Source organism: Capricornis sumatraensis, chromosome 6 (assembly GCF_032405125.1).
Source record: "Capricornis sumatraensis isolate serow.1 chromosome 6, serow.2, whole genome shotgun sequence".
Taxonomy (NCBI): Eukaryota; Metazoa; Chordata; class Mammalia; order Artiodactyla; family Bovidae; genus Capricornis; species Capricornis sumatraensis.
Genome location: NC_091074.1, coordinates 8737447 through 8743446, shown reverse-complemented (window position 1 = coordinate 8743446; position 6000 = coordinate 8737447). Strand labels below are relative to the sequence as shown.

The following is a 6000-nucleotide window of genomic DNA, read 5'->3' as shown; positions in this document are numbered from 1 at the left end:
CTCTGGACCTGCTGCGGGGGCTGCTGAGATTCTAATCTGGTCCTACTCCTGTGTGTTCTTGCCTCCAGTGTCCAGAGCTATCAGAGATAGTGCGTTTTCCTTTGCAGGAGCTCTCAGTGTCCTTTTATATATTCCATAGATACAGAATTTGCCTAGTTGATTAATGTGGATTTAATCTGAAGCTTGTACAGCTGGTGGGAAGGTTTTAGGTCTTCTTCCTTAGCCACACTGCCCCTGGGTTTCAACTGTGGTTTTATTTCCACCTCTCCATGTGGGTCATCCAGTGGGGTTTAGCTCCTGAGGCTGCCGTAGAGGGCTTGGGTTTGCCCCTGTGAAGGCCAGCTGTGGAGGTGGTGCAGCTGCTTGGGTTGCAGGGGTTCTGGCAGCACCAGGTACTCAGGGGAGTTGGCGGCTAGGGCAGCAGGAAACATAGTGCTCTAGAAGGGTATGGAAACCAATTTTGGCCAATATGCTCCAGTATTCTTGCCTGGAGAACCCCCCTCTCTGACAGAGAAGCCTGGCAGGCCACAGTCTACAGGGTTGCAAAGAGCTGGACAGGACCAAAGTGACCCTGTGCACATAAACACAAGACTTTATTATTATTATTATTTTGCGTGTGGTAGCTCTGCCCCAGTGAGAGTTGAGCATGAAGGTGGTGCAGTTACTTGGCTTGCAGGGACCCTGGCAGCATCAAGTGTGCAGGGACACAAACTACCTCCATGGCAGGAGTTATGGCCCTGTCAGAGTCTTTTCTCGAGCCTCTTGTAGCTGGCTATCAGAAGGCCTCTTTGGCCAGTCTTTCTCCGTTGCTCCACCTGGTCAGGCACTTAGAGGGAATCCCTTGCCTGGGGTCCCTCTCTGTTGTTCTACACATCAGGCATATAGAGGCCCCCCCCCCGACTGGGGTCCTACTCCGTAGACCCCATCAGGCACTTAAAGGGGCACCCTGGGTGGAGTTCTACTCTGCAGTTCAGTGCCTCAGGCGTTTGATGGGCCCGTCTCTCTATCGTTCAGCTGCCAATGCTGGTGTGTGCAGAGAGAGAGGCTATGGTGATGGCTCTACATCCTGTGCGTGACTCAGCAGTACTGCCTTTCTCCAGCTTTCCTCTGCAGGCATTTCCCACCATGATCTTCCCCCTCACATCCCCACAATCCGTCTCTGCACAGTCAACAGCAGCCCTCGCACTGGGTTTGCTCCACAATCCCTAAACTCCAGCTCCCAGCTGCTGCGCCTTCTAGGGTACCTGCATCCCTGTCCAGGGTATGTATGGCTGTGGTAAGGACTGTCTGATTCTCATTCTATTTCGGCTGCCACAGATCAGCTGTTTCACTTAAATGTTTCTCCTCTGACTCAGACAACTGCCCCGCTGTGGGGATTGGACCCCTGCTTCCGTCCCCCCACCTGCCGAGGATATGTCCACTCCTACTAACACTGTTTTTTCCCCTAGTTCCTTCATCCTACTGAGTTTTGTGTGGTTCTATATATGCTTTTCCACTGGTCAGGTCCTCCTGTACGATCTCAGCTGGTGATGCACTTCTGTGTCTGAAGGTGTATTCCTGATGCATCCATGAAGAGAGATGTATTCCACCTCCACCTACTCCTCCGCCATCTGTTCCCCCTCATCTTTTTTTTAACTGTACAAAAAATAAACAAATTAACTTTATTAAGTTACCACTTCAGTCCTTATGTCGATTGTTTATAAAAATATCAGTTTTAAATACATTATTGAAAGTGAATACACACAATAAATAGAAAATAAGGATGCATGGTGCTGCAGACATATAAACCAACTTATCTTGATTTATTGCCATTGATGTAGGCAAAATTTGACATGGATTCAGCATTACTGACACAGCAGTCAGAGTATCAGGGTGAGGGTTGCAAACTATGAGAAAAGTAGCTTAAAACTCTGGACCAAAAAAAAACCCTCTGGATCACTCACCAAAAGAAAGAAAAATATTGTTGTTTATCTGGAAGTTAACCTTAGTATAATACTCAATTATCTACTACTACCCATAGGGACAATTTAAAAATAAGAAAAGTGCCAGGGAACCTTCTCTAATAGTATTTTTAAGTCAGTTTTTACTCTAAGTATCTGGTTATTACTCAAATATCCTAAGCTATGAGGCAGGCCCTAAGGCAATAAATTATAAATAGTCTGAAATTAGTAACGTAAATGTGACATGGTTAATCTCAACCAACCTCTTTCAGGTGAGGTAATAATTAAAAGGTTTAAATTTACAGTTTCAATTTCTGCTCAAAAGAGTGATGTCAGTATTCTAGCAACAGTGATGACATCCTATTATTGTAAATATGCTAACATACATACTTCTCTGAATTATACTTGATTGAATTCTATGTACATGTGGTTCCATATTCCAAGTGTAAATTTTCAACGGTATGGGTTTATAATCAAAGCTGAGTTTGACAAATGCTTTCTGACTTCTGAAAGCAAATGATTAAAGCACTTCCTAAAAGTGAGTAAACTAGATACAATAGGTGACCATTTCATTTTTTTCTTTACAAGTGATGAACTTCATGAAGCATCATTTCCTGAGGTATGTTTGTTTCTGGAACATACAGCTTACATGCTCTTCTTTCAAAGGCAGCCACCATCTGCTTTACAACTTCACTGAAAAACTACTGTGGTAAGCTGAGAGTGTAGAAGTGAGCAAAATTCAAAAGAAATTGAAAAATCCAAAGTACAAGTTCTTGGGTAGTCAGGAAGACCTGGGTGAAAATGCCAAATAGTCTCCAAATGATTGAAGAGCTTCCCATCAGTACAGGATACCTTCACCAAATGTGGTTTCACCAAGGTTACTACTGATATACTGCACTTCAGTACAAGTGGAAATCCAATTTCTAATCGTGTTTTGCAGTATTCAGATCTCCTTGATATTATATCTGATTTTTTGCACCAAAGAACAAAATGCGTGTAATTCTCCATTCCATCATACATTTCCTGCATAGAATAACCTACAATTCTCCTTTCTGAATATTCTTTTGTTTATTAATGGTGCAGCAATTCTGAAGAAGGTTTTTGCGTGTATCTTTTTAGGCAAAATTGAGGTATGTAGTGGAAGAGTTCTGCTCATCAGTATACCATAGGAAGCTAAATAACTGACATTCTTCACAGGCACTGTGCTAGAGCCAGGGTTCTGGAGGCTGCGCCAACTTTGGACAGCATCCTGAGACCACCTTTGGGCTCTCTTACCTGTCTGAGCTGCCATGATCATGTTAGTGAAGCCCGTCACCAGTAAGCTGGGACCAGGCCCCAATTATCATCTTTCCAAGTGAATTTTGGTCTCCTAAAAACTCTGAGGGAAAGAATATTTCTTGTGTTTTTAATGGCAGGAAAGTAGATTTTAAATCTATTTAGACAAAGGCTTTTTGATTCTTGTATAAGTACAAAGCAACAACATACAATAGAAAATTCACAATTATCTTTGCTGATATTCTAAACTCTCAAGTTTGAAACCAGCAATTGGTGAGACTTAGAACTTCCCTAAGTGAAATTTTGGCAGCTTGTCACACTGATAGAAAAGTCAGACTAGAACAAGGAAAGCTCAAGTACTCTTACATGACAGAAGAGGACATGCTGTCTTCTAAAATTAATACGGTCAGAAAAGAAAATAGATGAATGTACTTTTTATGCTCTTACCACTCTTTCCTTTCACTCTTCTTTTTATTTACGGCTCAAGAATTTTGGTATGCAGATATTTTAAAATGCCCATTGTCACAAAATTCTTTTTTCTTTACAAGTTAAAGTTCTAATAGGCCTAACCTTGAAAACCACTGTCTAACCACTGTCATCTAGTGGTCATAATATTTTATTTTATTTTATTTTTTTTTTTATTTTCTCCATGGTTTATATTTTTACTTTCTCAACTTTTAAAAATGAGTGTAAGCGTATAGTCTGTAGTACATTTTAAATTAATTTTCTAGACAATATGACATAGGATTAAGAATCATTTCTTGGACATGAATCTTCAATTTCAGCATATACATTTGTGGATAGACAATTTAACACTTTATTAATGTAGCATTATAAAAAGTCTTAAAATGTGGCAGTATAATTCCTTCAGTTTTGTTGTTCTTTTCCAAAATTGTTTTGGCTATTGTGAGTCCTTTGCATTTCCATATAACTTTTAGAATCAGTTTTATCAGTTTCTAAAAGAAAAAGTCTATGGTATTTGAATTTGGCTTGTGTTGAATATATTAATTCTCAGACAACATACTATGTACAAAGAACACCCCAAAGTTCAACCAAGAAAAACATACTACAATAATAAATTAATTAAAATGATAAAAGAATACGAAGTCAATGTACAAAAATCAATTTTAGCTCTATCTAATAGCAAGAAACAATTAGAAAAATTCATATTAAAAATACTGTTTATACTAAGAGCTCAAAACATGAAATATTCAGGGGTAAATTTAACAAAATACTTGCAAGACCTATACAATGAAAACTACAAAACATTTCTGAGTTGTATTAAAGAAAATCTAAATAAATGCAAAGATATACCATGTCATGAATTATAGGTTAAGATATAAATTCTTGGTCATAATATTTTAAAACACAATGACTCTAATCATCATTACCCTCTTTCCAAGACAAGTAACGGCTTTTAAAAAATGGCCCTGATGGCCATTAAAGCAGCTATACACACATAACCCATAAAAAAATCCCCAAATAGCTAACATACTGAAGTACCCTAATACATCTAATGTATCTTAATATTTTGTAATACATTTATCTTTACCTGTTCATGTTCTTGAACATTATAAATGATTCAACTTAATGAAGCTAATCGCAGGCAGAGTTGAAAAGAAAATTTCAATCCATCCTTAAGTATGAACAGACTAATAATCTCCACGTCACCTCACCTCTGCCCCTCAAATCTCATGGGGTTGTCCATAACATTTTTACAAGTTATGTTCCTTTTAAAAATCTTAGAAAATATAAGCCTTTTTATTCTTCTTAGCCCAAATGACCAAAATATAAAATCAAGTTATTAGAACTAAAATAACAACAACCAGTATTAGAGATCCATGTATTTTAGTATCCCAAAGACAAACATGCACAGTTATTCTTAGTTGACACATAAGACATGTGAGAGTCACTGCAGAGAACCTCACAGCTCAGGCCATTCCAGTGGAGTTGCACTGGTAATAAGAACAAAACAGATTTCTGGGCTCAATATCAAGGAGGCTTAGACAAACACATAAACATCAAAAATAAAAAGAAAGGAAGAAAAAGTTTTCAATTATAAGCAAGCTAGAAAGAGACAGGGAGACCTAGCCAAGATGGTCATTCCTTCTGAGTTAATCACAGAACTGAGAAAGAAAAAAGCTAAAAAGAATAAAATCCAAGCTCCATAGCTTTGCATGGGAAATGATATAGCATACTCTGAGCAAGAATCTAAGGAATTAAGATGCAAGGGAGGAAGTGGAGGGGCTTCTCTTTCCATCACACCTAAGAACATTAACCCTCTTTGCAATTCTGAGAGATGTCAGTCGGAGAAGTGGGTAATGCTGCTATGAGGTGAAACATCTATGGTTCCACTGCACTGGGAGATGAGACTCCTACTTGGCCTTCTCATGCCACTGAGGCAGGAGACAAAGGGGTTGTGCTGCCAGTGAGGAGAAAGGAAAGCTATGTCCAGAACTTCAGGGATTCTCTGAGATAGTTCTTAGTACTCCATGCCTAGTAGCAAAATTACTGAAAAATTACAGATACTAATGATAATGATGATGATGTTGGTACAACTACTGAGGGTGCAGATCCGTTAGTAATTTAGATCTTGGTTAACTGTCAGAAAACTCCAACAAGCTGAAGTTTTATTGAAGGTCAAGGAAATGGAATGGGTAGAAGCAGAAGTTTTAAATATTAGCCAGTTCCAGAAAAACATCTACTTCTACATCATTAACTATGCCAAAATCTTTGACTGTGTGGATCACAACAAATTGTGGAAAATTCTTAAAGAGGTGGGAAT

At 38.9% G+C, this 6000-nt stretch overlaps 1 pseudogene; it reads right to left on the bottom strand.

Annotated features, from left to right (window-relative positions):
- Window positions 1-2521: 2521 nt before the first annotated feature.
- LOC138081228 (coenzyme Q-binding protein COQ10 homolog B, mitochondrial pseudogene) lies at window positions 2522-3237 on the bottom strand (annotated as a pseudogene).
- Window positions 3238-6000: the final 2763 nt, after the last annotated feature.